Raw genomic sequence first — 16673 nt, forward strand, 5'->3', positions numbered from 1 at the left:
TAATCAGCTCTTTTCAATTACATTAAAAATTGCAGTTGTCAAAATTAAAGCTATTTTAAGATCATTTATATTCGATGGATAAGTCTCTAAACCCTACTTGTTTTTATATTTTTACCTCCCATTCTAAACTAAGATAATAATAGTATTTAAAATTGAACGTGTATTTCGTGAGCCACGTACAAAGTTTATTCAATCATGTTCCAATGTTTATATCATCGATTTAGAAGAACTATGTCATCTTGAACAAATTTACTTTATTTCCTTATCATGCTGTGAAATTCGTTTTGCCGCTGATGATATTATAATTGAATGTTACTGATACAGGATAATTACAGTCTGGTTGAAAGTTGCTGTTCTCTTGATTTTTTTCTCAGATAAGATTATTAATAATTTTCAAAAATTATTCGCTGCCGCCAACGTAATTTCTCCTGCCACCGGAAATAACCAATTTCCGTGCACGGGAGATGTGCGATAAGATTATGAATGGAGTGCAAAGCATTTTAAGAATTTAGAATTTAGTGTTAGACGTCGGCCTTAAGAGGTCGCGTCGCTGCTCGGAGTTTCCTCAAGGTGTTGAAGGACGTCAAAGTTTGTATTGTCGTAAAGCGCCTGCATGGAAGCAGCAGCAGACTACACTTAATCTGAGGTAGATCCAACGTGCATGGTTTACGCCGCCTCTGGTGATAAAATTTGTCTGATGCAAACGATTTTGTAAACGAAGTGCCAGATTGGGCGAACGTAAAATGCCCTCGGGGGTTAGATCCCTCGAGGACCGGCTAGATGGGCTCTCCGACCACCGGTCTTAAATCCAAAGCGTGTTAATGCTTGTTAAGTATATTCTTCCGGGTCCTGTTAACGAAGAAGGAGTTTATTTCGAGGAAGATTTAGTGCTAGAATCTAGTGCGCCCCGGATGGCATTCAGTCCACTGTTCCCGAAGGTACCACTCTTTCATTCATCCCTACCACTCCTTCGTTCATCGCCGAGGACTCTGTATTCAGTCAGGGCTGAATCTGTAAGATGTCCCAAGGAAAATTTGCACAAGGTTTTCCTTTTCTTTCCTGCACTATTAGCTTGCCGTTGCCTACGTGCAGGTACTTTGTGACCGAACCACCTCTATCCTCTGTGGTTTCTATGGGAAGCGCCGCGATTAACATGATTAGCTAGACGTCTCAGCCTAATATCAATGATCCTGAAAAATGTTTGGTGGGTAGTCTGCTGAAATAATTGTGTTATGTGACATTAGAATATGAGGATTTAACTTTAACCATACTTAAAATATTTAAATTATTGTTGCCAGGTTGTGAAGTATTCGTGAGACTGCAAGTTTCAGTTGAAATTGGAGTGCTCAAACTAGAGCACGTTAAGCACCTATTTTGTATGTGTTTTGGACCAAGATGAGCCAAGTAGTCAGTACATACGAAAAAAATTCTTTTGTCAAGAAAGGAGGGATGTCAAAAAAATACTGGTAAATACTTTGATAGGGTGTGGTTTTGTACGACCCTGGAAATTGGTCATTTACAAATGATGATAGGCGTAAAAAAAATAAAATAGATGGAAAGTAAAATAAACGAAGCGTTACTAGGCATGGTGAGTCGAAGGGAGAGAAATTATGGTGAGGGAGAAATAGAAATGATTCGGGAAAGGTGGAAAAGCTGAGGAAAGGAATTTTGAAAGATGTGTTTGAGGCGAGAACGTTAAGCAAGCGAGGAAGGGGAATGATAAGGAGAGGCATGTTGGGCGGGATCAGGGGGGGTAGAATGTTTGCGGTACGGTTATTTTTGTGTGCGACGTCAAGTCGTGTCTAGTCAAGCAAGGCCAAGAATTGTAGGAGTGTTAAGTTTGTAGTCTACCGAATAACAATAATTTTTAATTTGTCAAAGAACTATGATATGTTTTCCTAAATTGCTAAGTTCACAAATTGGAGAGAGAATTCATCTGTAAGATGTGATGGTTTAATGAAAATGGGGTAGAGTTTACGGAACAAATAAAAACATAATCTTCTCTACAAAAATTGCTTCTTCCGACTACTTCGGAATACTTGCCTAAAAAAATAACGAGTTTAAAATGAATCTCTACACGCCTTACGGAGTTAATAAGAGTTCGGACTGATTCAACCTTATAAGCTATATCAAGGAGTGGGGCAATATACACTCCATTCATGGAAACAGATAAGCTTCGGGACACGTTATGTGATACTCTGCTGGAAGAGAGTGCATGAGCGTTCTGGCTCTGGCTTCATATACGGGCTGGTTTGCTTTATGTTTCTAGGTTACTAACATAGCTGTCCCATGAAACCCGTAGAGCTGCGAGGTAACGAACCTTAATCACGTTCTAGAAATGTAGGGTAGATGGTCATGAAAGCGAATTATGTCTCCACAGTCTACAACAGTCTATTCGTATCACGACTAATTTTTATTTGAATTAGCGGATATCGTATCCTTTTCGGATATTTTTGTAGTCAATTTACAGGTGTATGAAAATATTTTAATGTTAGTATGTAGTGCACAGTGTTTCTTTAAATCGAACCCCATTTGCTGAATGCATTTCAGTGACAGCATTAATAAAATGGCATGCAATATTTTCGCATTCATTCGAGGTGTTTAAAAACCAGTGTAAACCTAGGTTTTGGACGGTCCCCATTTGCTATCTATTTCTAAGTATCTTGATAACATCGACTTTCTTTGGCCTACATCTATTTCAATGTTCGTCTCTTCGTAATATCTGCCTACTTTTATGGTGTCAGAAAAGAATACTCTCTTCCTCCTTCTATTTCACTTACTCAATGTTCTTCCTTCTATTGCGGCCTTCAACATACCATTTACTCACTACCTTTCAATATTTCCCCATACTCTTTGTCCGCCCTTTTCGGATTTTCCTCAGCAACTCTGCCCATCCCATTTAGCACATCAGCGTGTGTTTTACTCTCTCTCTCTCTCTAACTGATTTTCTCCGTTCTCCGCCACATCCACATCTCAACAACCTCCAATCTACGCCCACCCTGATGACCAGATGTAATATCCATCAAGATGCGCCCTCCATATTGAAGTTTTTACCGATCTTTTCTTCATATCTTTAATCGGTGAACCCATCAGGTATTCTTTTCCCTCAAATGTATCTTTCGCTGACGCCACCCTTCTCCTAATGTCCACACTAATATCCTGTTTTTATTAAAAAATACTGCCTGAATACATTATTTGCTCCTCCAGCTCGAGTTTATTCTCTCCTGCTCTAAATTTAAGCTTAGCTTGCCTACTTCTCGAGAATCTTATTACTTTTATTTTCTTGTAGTCTATTCTCATCCCATGTCTCTCGCATTGTTCCTCTAAAGCAGTCATTAATAAATAACAGCCCTTTGTTTATCTGACGTACTATTTCTTGAGAATCTGCAAATCTGCGTGACTTCTTCATCTCATCTTCCACATATTATTCCGTCTGATTCATGGAGGATCTTCGAATAAGTCGCCTTCCTCTCCAGTTTACTCCCATATTCCACTTTGCTCACTCTACATGGTCGGATGCCTTTTCAAAATTCACGAAGCACTGACATGATGATTATATTCGATGTTCCTTTCTGTTAACGTTCTCGTCACTGCAGTGGCATCAAAAATCCTCCTCACATTTTTGAAACAAAAAACTTATCTACGTCTAGGTAGTTTCTTGCACAGTATTTTGATCTCCCGGGAATGATTCTTGGAGATCGAGACTGACCTTTGCCACTTATGAAATTAAAGTTATCGTCCTATAGTCCTCACATACAGCCGCGTTGCACTTTTTCGGATTCGGGATCAAAATTGACTCAAGGAAATCTTCTGCCCGTGTTCCATCCTCATAAATACTACGTATGAGTTCAAAGAATCCCGGCCCTCTTCTCAGAATTCTCCCCCAACCTCTATAGTAACACTGCAGGGATATATATCTACTCCTATTGCCTTGTATGACTTCATCTCCCTTGGCGCTTTTTCCATCGTGCTATTTAGTTTTACTGGACCCAGACTCTTTCCGTATACGTCGCATTGCCATTCTATTTCCAAACTTGCCGACCTCATGTCTTTAAGACATGAGAAAAAAGAGCTTTACTATAAAGCTCTTTTTTGTATTCTTTCCACTATTCCTGAATCTCTTCTGGTTTTAGTCATAATTTCCTTACCTTATCTCTAGCAGTAAGTATAGTTTTGTCCTTGCTACCGCCTAACATCTCTATCCCATATAGCACTTGTAATTTTCCCTGTATCTGAAATTTCTCCATATCCTCGCACTGATCTTTCCGCCACATTTACTTGGCTATAGTAGTTATTCGCTTGAGGTTATCGTTTAGCTTTCTTGACATGCTTTGCCTCCATTCCCGTATTTACGTTCTTTCATTTTCTTCCATCCCCTTAAGCATCTCCTATGGCCTATACCTTCTAAATGCTTCCATTTCTACCCTTTCTATCCTTAACCTTGATGGGTTAAATGGAAGAAGGGACCACTAGGTCTCAATTTCGCCCAAATAAAGACATCTGTCTATGTATCGTTTCCCTTGCTGTTTTTCCTGTCTCGTTATTAAACTCCGCCTACCTTTCCACTACTTTGTTCATTCTCTAATCCTCATTTACGTAAATATTTATTAAGTTTTTATTGGTACTCCTTCGTTTTACTCTGGTTAAACCTTCACGATTCCACTTTGGCACTCTAAAATCCCTTCTAATCCTTCGGAATTTTAAATTTCATTTTCCGAATTTCCGCCGCATTATAAAAAAAATAATGAAATTTTGTCGTTTTGGGTGCAATTCATCGGTGGAATATCGTAAGTACTTAGTTTCTGGAATGCGATATTATCCAACGGCTCAACATACGCGCAGAGAATCTTTGGCTCATTAACGTATGGGTACTGGGATTATGTTCTATGGGTAATCTTTAAAGTTCAAGCATGATCCCATTATTTCTATTTTTTCTTATTTCTATATAATGTAGGTGTATTCTTAATTGATATATGTATATGTATGTATGTATGGGTGTATATGTGCGTAATTATGTATGTATATATGTATGTGTCTGCATGTATGTATGTATGTTTATGTGTGTATGTGTATATGTATGTCTGTTTGGATATGTATGTATATGTGTAGGTATGTGTATGCATATAGGTATGTATGTGTGTGTATGTATGTGTATGTGTGTGTATATATATATACTTTTTTCTTTTCGATGTGCAAATCTGTGCTAAATGAATTGATGTCTGTCTATATGTATTTATGTGTACATATGAATGTAACTATAAGTTTAATGCCTAATATAATATGTATACGACGATGGGTTAAATGGAAGAAGGGACCATTTGGTCTCAATTTCGCCCAAATAAAGTCCTACTATCTATCTATCTATCAATCTATATAATAGCTTCAAATAAAAAGCTACAAACTTAAGTATGGTCACCGCGAGTGGTCATGTATGCCTTGAAACAATGTTTCTTCTTCGGCGGTAATTATACTTTCTCCTGGGATAAAATAAAAAAAGGCATTCATTAAATTAAATATAATTTCATTTCATTTTAGTTGGCGGAATTCCAAAAAAACCTAATGGATTTAGCTAATAATGAAATATCCAGGAATATAATATTTTTAATGTAACAGGTAAAGTATTCAAAATTACATAAACATTGAACACAGCGTTTTTCTTTATTTTTTAGAAAATAAAACCAAAGTTCTTTAGGCAGGCGGCTAATCAATATTAACGCTCAGAAATAGTTCGCTAAATTTCCGTCAGTTTTACATACTCCTTTACAAGTACCGACTTCTAAAAAAATCAAATTTACAAACCCTTTACATCTGGATTCAGAGCAGGAGGTGAAGTAATAGGATGATAACAAAATGTAGTGGCGCTACAAAATTATGAGCTCTAGAATGAAAATATTGCTTTTAATTTTGAATATTTCCGCGGGAGCCGTTTTGTATTATCTTGAAGTCATGAATATTACGTGATAATTTAAATATTCATGAGTAGTTAGGTATTTCATTCTCTCCTTTAATTGAACCCTCTTGATGGCTTTATTTGATGGTGCCGTTACTTTGGAAACCAAATCCGGGAACTCCTTGAATTAATACATAATTTTATGAATTTTTATGGGTAATAAACTGAATATCCCATTTCTCCCTCCGAGCGATTCTGTCTGTAACTTTGAAGTTTACGAACTTCCTTCAATTGTGAATGCGGTTTCATCTTTATTGCTTAGTGCGAGGTGCGTTCTCGTTCTAAGGTCTCTTGAATTTTTTTCTGGTGATCCACGATACCAGAAAGTTGAAACTTCTATCTTCTCTCCAAATTTTCTCTGTCGGTGAAGGTACGCACATTCTACGACGTCGACGCCGTGATTCCATCGCCGCCGAGAACGCTTATGTGGGTTTAACTAATGCCCCCTAGGAAAACCGTCTTATCCGTGGCTGATGTTTCTTGGGTTTGCTGTCGCACGACGTTCGGCCTTCTTGGAACTGCTTCACCCACGAACACGCATTTTATTTACACATCCATAACACCACAGCACCGCATCTCTCACTCAATTAACGATGGATTGCGATCGGTGTTAAACCACACAAGTGGAGAAAACGGATGGGTATGCCGTTCTTGTATGTACTAAGCGACTTCATTTTAAGCTCTGAAAACCATTCTCACCTTAGCAGCGGGTGTTCAAAGCCTATACACTCTACGGTTCAAGAGTTACGTCTTGTGTTCATAATCAGTGTGTGCGTATTTTAAAACTAAACTACATATTTCTATTTACTTCCATTGCGGAGAAAAAGATAACTTGGTCTAAGAACTTGTAAACGCACCTCGTGTATCAAATTCACTTTCTGCGAATTATTCTCAATCTTTATTATCCCCCCCCCACTGAATTAAAAAAATATTTGTGCCTGCGATTGTGCATATTCTTTTAATCCGAATATTAGTTTTTATCTCTCCAGTGTAAAACACGTTGATCAGTACGTTGTTAAATGAAAAATATGTATATTTAAAAGGTTGAATTTAAGTTTCATTCTCGGAGAATACCATGATTCCGTGTATGCGGTAAATGGAATGATACGTGTATATTAGGTGCTCCCCTGAAGTCAGTATATGTACGTTATTGCAAATAGATAAACATTTTATGATTACTGACTATTAGCAAATTATCTTGAGGGTCTTCTTTCAAATGAAGACCTACCAAACGCATCCAATTCATCAAACGCGAATGCTTCTTTCATATTATCTCCATAATTTAAACACGGTTCTTGACGATCTTGAAATTTGATTTTATACCAATGATTTATCATATCTGAGAGAAAAGAGAGCTTGCTTTCAGTCGATGGGATTCAGGCACATTGCTGTTTTGTGGACAGTCACATGTTGTTCATCAAATCTAAATTTACTCCTTCGAGATACTTTGTCAGTTCTATACGGTGTGGAAAAAACCGTATCATACATGTATCTGAACTTGCCTTTAAATTGGCATTTTTCTGTCAATGATACGCACTCGAACAAATTAAATTGTTTCGCTGTTTTTGTTAATTCCATTTCCATTTTAGCTCAATTTTCCTAAAAATTTTAATAATAAAACAGAAAAATGTTGAACTATTGATGCATTTATTTAAAGAAAATGTGCATAATATCTTAAAAATGCTGCAGTATTTAGTGAAAATAAGTGTTCTTATTTGTGATAGTATAGATCTTCCTTTAATCATTTTTCAATTAGGTGATGGTCAACAAACTCCTAAATGTACGTGTATTTGCATTTTTAGATCGATCCCGACGCTGTGTCCGTAAAATTCAAGAAAACTTCAATCGTGTTCATAAATATAAGCGTAAAATATAAATCTCGAAAGTTGTATTGGCTTGATAAAACACTGTAATCATTAATATGCTTATACAGACATAAGCGTTGCTGTGCCTTTTTGAAACTGAACTACTCGTGTTCATTTCCCGGTATTTTAATTTAGTTTGTTTTCGTTAAATTATTTCACCCTCTCGCAGAAAGCCGCGTGGTCAACTGTGGCTGTTGTTTGCTCGAGAAAAGTCTCCTGAGTGAATGTTACATATGCTCTCAGAAATGTCCTTATTTATATATTTTCAGTTTTCATGGTGTTCAGAGCTGTCGTCGTGTTTATTTTCTTGTCCTCTGCGTGCTACGGAAGGTTCATTCGAAAGCCAGACCTCAAAAGAGGCTTGGGCCAAGCAGCTTAGCGGCGGTTGACAAGTCGAAAGAGGTGTCACGGTACGCCTTGCAAACAAAACGCATTGCCGAGGATTCTTTGTCGATGCATGAATAATTAAACTCGTCCGTCACGACTTGGCCAAATACTTGGGGTCGGCCTCTCTCCTAATTACCACTTTTGGATTTCTCACCCCCATCACTCCGGGAGGGCCCTCCCCCGCCCCCCACCCCCGTGTGAATGGCTTAAAGCTAGTGACGTCGACTGTGGCGGGGGCGGCGCAAATCCCTCCATCCCGACCCCACCCACGGCAAATCACACCCCTCCCTTCCGATCCCAATGAACCCCTTCTCACTCCACCCTCCTCCCATCCCTCCTCATCCCCGGCTCCCAGTAATCAGTCCGAGTTATTCGCGCGAAGAGTGTACGGATGCCTGGTCTTCTCCCTCCCTCCTTCCCCCTCATCTTCTTCCCCTCCCCTCTCCTGCCCCTCACCCCTCTCCCTCTTGATTTTGATGCGTGGAATATTTTGGCTGCTCATCCGTATCCACCCCGCACTCTATAAACATCTTCCGTATCGATTTGCAGACCCTACTAACCCTCCCCTTTCCACCATACTCCCCCGATCCCCAGAAATCCCAAAATTAGAATGCTTTCATTTGCTTTGCTTCTCGACGTCGAGGAATTTTTTCCTCCGTTCTTTTCTTTTTTTGCATTGTTTGGATAATGTTTTCACTTTTTTTTTGACCCCTCTCCGGTCCTCTTTCTCTCCCTCTCTCTCTCTCTCCTTCCCTCTACTGTTGAGCGAAAATATGCCGTCATTTCGACCGGCGTCCTCGTCCGCCGTATTTCACTTATTCTATTTTTTTAATAGTTCGAACGCTCGGATAGTGCGATTGAAACTGATTAGCTCACGTTTGAAGCTGCTACGCCGTGCGGCAAAAGGCGAAATTTCGGACTGCGTTTTAACGACTGGAAAAAAAAACTTTTCCCCGTTTTCTTGTCGCTCCCGTGGTTCAGCGCTGCCGAATGTAAATAATTTCATCATCCGGTTGAATTCGAGCTTGGTTCATCCGTAATGTTGTTTGCTGTCACTTCTATTTATAACGCTATTCTAACTCGGTTAACAAGTACGGAATTGTCACTAATAGTATTGTGTTTTGCCCGCTGACAAGCGGTCCTGGATGGTGTAGAGGGGGGGGGGGAAACTTGGGCGCAAGGGAGTTTAGTACGTGCAGGCCGGACGTATGCAATCATTATTCTTCTGCTAACCGATTACATTTTCTAATCAAATTGGCCAGAGTTTAAACAGCGTGTAATGAACCTAATGTTTGCTGAGTGGTCACTCGTACTTTTTTTACTCTGCCAGTTTTAGTCTCGCGGTGAAGTATTTGTTTCACATTCCACTCTGTCGTTTATTTCATTAGAAGTGGTCTGATGGTCAAGGTAGTTTTCGGATGATAGTAACGAGTGCTACATTTCTTAAGCCCCGCCCACTGCACCACGAACATCTCAACACCTTGTAGTGTATAATTAACTATTCATCTTCGAATACTTCGTGACTCCCCTGATTTCTACCGGCATGCCTAAACCCTTTCCTCCCTCTCCATCGTTTGCCCAGCATTCCTCTCCTTCCCATTCACGGTCTTCAACATATCATTGCAACTCAATATCACCCGCTTTCTATTATCGTGTCTTCTTTGAATCTTTCCTAGCAACTTCCTTCATTTGTCTAGCAAAGTTTGTTCTTCTTTCCGTCCAATTTACACTCCCTATCCTCCACTCCCGCATCTCTTTATCCACCATAATACAAGCGTATATTGTTGCCCTGTCGTTATCGTATACTTAAGCGTTATTCTCTCGTTAACTGCGGTTCATGTCAATGTTTTCACCGAGCTTTTCTTGACGTCTAACAAAATCCTTGCTGTGAACCCCTCCAATTAAGCTAATTCTTCTTTACCCAACGCAATTCTTCCATTATCCCACCTTCTTCCAAAAAACAGTTTGGATAGGGTAGCAATTCTAACTGCTCTTGTTTATGCACTGCAGTTGTGATGTTTAATTTGGCCTTCAAAATTTCTTCTTATCCCTTAACAAACCGGTATCCATCAAACTGGTGTTATAGTTCTCATGGTAAGGATTGAAATCTGCCTGACTAACTAAAGCTTCCACAAATCTGGTTGAATGGATTCCCCACCTACTTTCGGGTGTGCAAATAATATTATTTTTTCTTATCTATTCGATGCCGAGTTTGGCCTTACTTATCCAAGCTAACCCAAAGACGTATTTGATAAGTGTCCCGTGCTCTCGTGATTGTCTCTAAAGGTTTCGGAAGTTCAACGACCCTTAGTCCCTCGCTTCTTTCCTATCTCTCAACTTCCCCCCCCCCCCTTCGTTCCCCTGCCGACGAGGAGTCGCCGTGCACGGGGCTTTATAGTGGCGCCTTGGGCCCAGCGCCAATCTCGGGAGACAGAGAGAGCTAACTCGCGACGGCCTCGATACTTTTGCCCGGATCACGGCGTGGAATTAAGAACTTGCTCCCTGCGGACGGAGATGGGTAGCTCCCTCGCTAAACACCCTGAACGCCGGCGCTCCCACTTAAGTCGCTCGCGTCTCTCGGTTTTAAGGCAAAACTTGGACTTTGCAGTGAAAGCCGGGAGAACAGCACATCCCGGAGTCTGCCTCTACCTTGCTTCTTCGCGCCTTCCCTCCCAACCCCCTTTGCCATTCCGTCCTTCACGGCCTCAGCTTCTTCCCTTCCCTATCTTCAGTTTAGAGTCTTCCTCCAGGGGTTCCTCCACTCCCTTACTCACGCTCTTAATGTCGGTCCAAACTTTGCCTGTGCTTAGCCAGGACCTTAATATCGTGGATTACCTCCCATTTCTTTCCCCCTTCGCCTATCGAGGATCGTTGCTCGTCTGACAGTATACCATCGACGCAGGGCGTCTTATCTCTTCTCATTACTTCATGTTATCTTGTTTTTGTGAGAAATAAAATGTTTTTATCCAGCGCTGTGTTGTTGAAGTGTTTTCTTCAAAACTTTGTATAAAACTGCGGATTTTCCCCCAATCGTGGCACATCATTCCGGTTGTTTTTGTGAAGGTTTATGCGGAATGGTGTTGGTGGAAACATTTGTACTAGGATACTGTTTTCAGCGTAACGGCTTCGCCCGCGTTCAGCAACGACTTTTTTCAGGGAGATGGTATCCCGACCACAAATGATTTCAATTACGGTTGTTGATAGCTGCGTTCCTCAGTTCCGATTCTCGGACAAAAAAGCGCGTAATCCCCCTGTCACGTGTAGTATTGTTAGTTATTTTGATTTTGCTGCGAAAAAATATTTCAAACATTTTTATTATACGATTTCTCTTTAGTATTCCTTCGGTCTTCAATTTAAAAAAATTCTGAAGCCTTGATCTAGGCAAATTTAATGTTTTTTACTTGTTTAAACGTTGCTAAATTAGACGCTGATGGAATTTTATTGCTAAAACAAAGTCTTTGTGGATATGATCTGGGATTTACTGCGTTTATAGATGTGAAAATCAGCAATTGAGTTCGGTGTAGTTTCCCCAGAAGAAATCTCCTGTTTTACCGATCCCAGAGCCCTCCGTTTATGTACTTCGAACTACTAAACGTTCTCATGGCAGGGATGGCGCTGAGAGGCTCGCCGGTGCTGCCAACTACTGTCTAAAGGCAAAACTAGGTCTACCGCTCTCTTTAGGGACGAATCGTGTGTGCTGAGCGGAGGGGAGGCGTGGTGGTAAATTAATGGCATAGCGTTTCCTGTGATGGCAAGGATGAGGGGATTTTTTACTCTCTCGTTCGTTGCTCCTAATATGTTTTTCCATTCGTGGCTACAGCATCCAAGAGTTTTGCAAAATATGCCTGTTCAATGAATGCATTTTACATGTATGTACTACTTGCGTGCACGTTCACTCGAGGCGTGAGAAGCAAATGCAGTATAAGAGAATGTTATTCACGTGTTCATTGATAATTTTCAATGCTCCATTCCCTCTGAGTGGCGTCGTCATCTTTCAGATTCATATTTAGCGGAAAGATTATCCGAGGACGCTTTGTTGATGAAAAGAAACCGGAATGCATATCTCTTTCATTGACTATAAGAATGCTATAATACAGCTGACACCAAAGTGTGTAGACCTTTTTAGGTCGATTTAATAGTTCAAATTTTAAATGATTGTCTCAAATTTCAAGAAAACTGTGGTGAACGGAGGAGTGCAAAGCAGTTTATATTGGTATGAATTTAGAGTAGTGGTCATTTCACTGAAGTTTTAACGAACGATTCTCTCTCTCTAAATTTCACCAATTACCTTCGCTTTTCGTCAGCTGAACGCAATGAATATTGATTAGGTAATCACACTGAGTGCATAAGGGAGTTGGCAAATCGTTACGCATGACCAGTTTATTTTGTCGTCATTAGTGGCGACAAAATAAATGAATGAGTTAAAGGTGAGATCAAACGTTTGCCGATGGTAATTCAGGAACAAGTTTTTTTTTGCTTGAAGTATTTTGAAAATATTATATTGCATCCTTTCGCTTGCGAAATATTTTTCGCAAAATTCTGTACGTTTCACTTCCTCGTGGGTAAATTCTGAAATTCATTATTCGTCATTTAAAAAGGGAAAAATAATATCTACCGATGAATTTGGAGTTTATTGGCGATGAGGCAGAGTAACCCATTCGTATCACTTTTTGTGTTCCAATTAAAGTAATTCCCGTTCTGTGAGAGGCTTATGGTATTAATGTGTCCATTTGTTTCACGAACTTCGATGTTCATGTTTTGTTTTCATGTCACATGCGCGCGGCTAAAGCCCTGGGAAATTGCATTCGGTGTGCATTTAAATCCTCATTGGGTCCTATGGGCACTTCGCGTCGCATCTATGTGTGTGTGTGTATATATATATATATATATATATATATATATATATATATATATATATATATATATATATATATATATATATATATATATATATATATACATACACACACGCATACACACTTTTACACACGAAATCCCGCCATATGGCGAACAAATATTCATTCACAAGGAAATAGATATAAGGAAAATGGATAGAAACATATATTAAGGACGAGCACAGGAGAGGTGGGGAAGGCGGAATCAGGCAAATCACGAGCGTAACAATATTTCCTTAACCGGGTTTTTATCTGTCTTGACACCGGATCTTTCCACTTGTCCTGTGTTCGTCCTTCATGTATATTCCTATCCATTTTCCTTATATCTCTTTCCTGGTGAATGTGTGTGTGTGTGTATATATATACATACATTTATATATATACGCATAAATACACACACACACGCTCAGATTGAGTATATTTTCATGTAACTGAAAGTTCAAAGTAAATCTGAAAGGCCATGCGATCGATCATTACTCCCCAAATGTGCAGCTCACTTGGTTAAAAGGTCAAATTTCGGTATTTTGCTATAAATCCTATTTGAAGGATAAGTGTTTTTGTGTTTCACAAGCCTCAAATGTGATTTAATTTGAAATTTTGGTTCTTTTAGCTCTCGTTTTTTATTATGTCCATTGTATTTATTACCAGCACTCCTCTTTCAATCTATTTTCGCGAAGTTTGAAATGTATAAAAATACTCGCACAAACCATATTTAAACTTAATTTTAGTGTTATTAATGCACGTTATTGTTACAATCGGGCCAATGTGTTGCGTTCTTCGTTTATGAACCATGTTTACATGCTATAGGATTCCATAAAACCATCCCTCTTTTCCAATATGGTTCAATTGGCAATATTCCCATATTGCTTGGAAAATGATTTCCAAATCTCTTTTTCGCATTATGAGTAGTTTAGCATTACCGCTTTCAATATTGGGATATTAAATGTCATTCTAGTAATTGAAAATTGAAATAATATTTTAGAAAACCGTGTGCTCACCGCGAGGAAATGTGGTTTTTCCAATTTTTAATGAGGTAGTGGCGGACTGAGGTACGATACCTTTTTATTAATTTAAATGTTTTTATAGAAAAAGAGAAAAATAAACCGACTCACGTGCATGCGTATTTGAGAATATTCATTCAATTACTGCAGAAGTATTTATTTTGAATGGTTTTTAAAATTGATTTATTTCATACAGAGTTGGACCATGTAGGTATTGACAAACTCACATGTTTATTGCCGTGATTTCTTCCAGTATCCTTATGTCTGATGTAAGCATGGAAATTTAATAAAATATATAATGCATTGCAAGCCTTATGCTATTTTATCCTTCGAAATTTCGTTCAGCTGTTTATGTTGTGTTTGATTTTTAGTTAATAGGTCTCTATAGTCTTATTAAGTAAGCCTTATTAGGGCATATACCGCTGTCTTATAAGATCCTATGGTTTTGTTTCCTCGAACACTGCAACCGTTCACTCGGAATTATCCAATCACTTATAAAGCTTCGAAATACCTATTTCCTTCCTTGTTTGTCGAGCATCGTGCCTTTTAACATTATCCCCGAGCACACTGCTTCCTCGCTTTAGACCTGTTTTCGGTCTAAATTATCTCCTCACTTCCATCCGATATAAGTGTCCGAAAATATAATGCCATTTTTCATTTTCTATGGTTTTCTTGTCCAAGTTTTAATTTGAAAAATATTTGTTGGTGTATTTCGGTCCGTCTAAGTGTTGTTCTCGAGAGGGAGGCCGCACCATCAGTCCCGGGACTTCTTCGCTCGTGTGAAAAGATCGAATGATGCCCGCTTTCGTTTTCCAAGATGGGTTCGGAGGAAGAATAGAAAGCTCGGACTTTGTTGTTAAAATGGAACAACGGGAGTGAGTGGACGCCTTCAGTCCGCACACGCTCCGACGGCAAAGGTCGTACCGTGTCAGTGCGACCTTTGCCGTCGGAGTCAGGTCAATAACGACATGCCCCAAGCCCGAGCCGTGCGATTCGAACTCATCATATATCGCTCGCAAGGCGCCATTGTTATCAATCAGTCTCCGCTCCGAGGTAGGTGCAAAATGAAACGTTTGCATCAGCATGCCGTGTCTGAGAGAGGCGTCCCACGGAGGCACAGCGGGGACCTCGCCAATGTCGTCACTGCGTAGGTGTCCGACGGCGGCTTCCCTTCGCTCCACACGAAGCGGACGAGGCCCCCCGCGTGTCTTGGCGGAGTACGGGTGTCGCACACCTCTCGCCTGTCTGCAGCCAATGCCCTCCAATCTAGGCTCGAATCACATACGTCCCCTCTTGACATCCTTTCTTTGGGACCACGCTACCGAGAGCGATCCCCAAGAAGGCACGCAGCCGGGAGGGAGGGGTTACAATCGACCCCCTTCCACCTTCATTTAGGATCCCTGATGCGGAATTCGCCAATTTCATACTTCAAAGACAGGTAAAGTTAGATTCTTCAGACCAACCTCTCGCCCCCCCCCACCCCCACCTCCAACGTTCCTGTTTGGACTTCTACCACAAAATACATAGCTGCAATGATTGCTTCCTTTCTGTCAAAGGTTTTCTCCTCATTTCTGACCTTTACCTTCATAAATACATTTATTATCAGATTGTAATTGTTTTTTAGCTGCGCCGAACATCTTTGCTCATCTTGCCATATTTCCTTAGAATGTTCTCCTGAGAAGTAAATTGTTAAATATGGAATAATTGACACCATTATACTTCGTTTTCATATTGTTTATGTCATTTTCTTCGATTTCTTTTAATTGTTGATCATTATTCTTAGTCTCTATTCACTCCATATTCCACGAGAAGGACCTTTGACGGAGTGACTCAAAATCCACGATAGTGCCACTTGCAGCCGACGAAACTAAGTACGTAGTTTTGCCGTTAGTAATCCAATGCATTTCCAAACGTTTTATTTTACGGCGTGCGCGTGACTTGGACGTTGCATTTAAAGTGGCAAATCGTCTGCACTGCTGTACCATCGTCACAATAGTATTTCAGTTCTCCGATATTGGGATGGTATTGGACGAAAATAAATACTGCAATTCCATAGAAAACATTTTGATGGACAAGTTACATTTTCCGTTCCTGCATCTACCCTCTATCCTCCCGCTTCCCCCACCCTTTCCATTCTTCTGCTCGGATGTGTAGGGATCTTGGCGAATGTATTTCGTCACCTAATGACGATTCCTCGCTTCAGTACCATCATCATCTTTCAATAAATATGATTGTTAAATTGCCGTGTTCCTAGCTGCTTGTCCTTCAAGAAGGAACTCCATTTATTTAGGCCTAAAACAGTCATCGTTCTCCTGAACAGGTTTTTAATAAACCCGTTGTTCTTCCCTTTAGAGTGTTTTTTTCTTTGAATATTCGAAAGTTAATGTAAAAAGACCCGAATAACATATGTTGAAATATCCTTGTTTGAAGTTAATGTTGTCATTACTGCAATTACATTCAAAGTTCCACTCGAATCAACATCTTCATGCTCGCGAATTTGTAGTTACCAAAGTAGATGCGCATCCTGTTTCCATTAATTTTCCTGTCATCCCGAATACACACTTTTCCGTATTGA

Source organism: Hetaerina americana, unplaced genomic scaffold, assembly GCF_022747635.1.
Source record: "Hetaerina americana unplaced genomic scaffold, ioHetAmer1.1.p SCAF_42, whole genome shotgun sequence".
In the NCBI taxonomy this organism is placed as follows: Eukaryota; Metazoa; Arthropoda; class Insecta; order Odonata; family Calopterygidae; genus Hetaerina; species Hetaerina americana.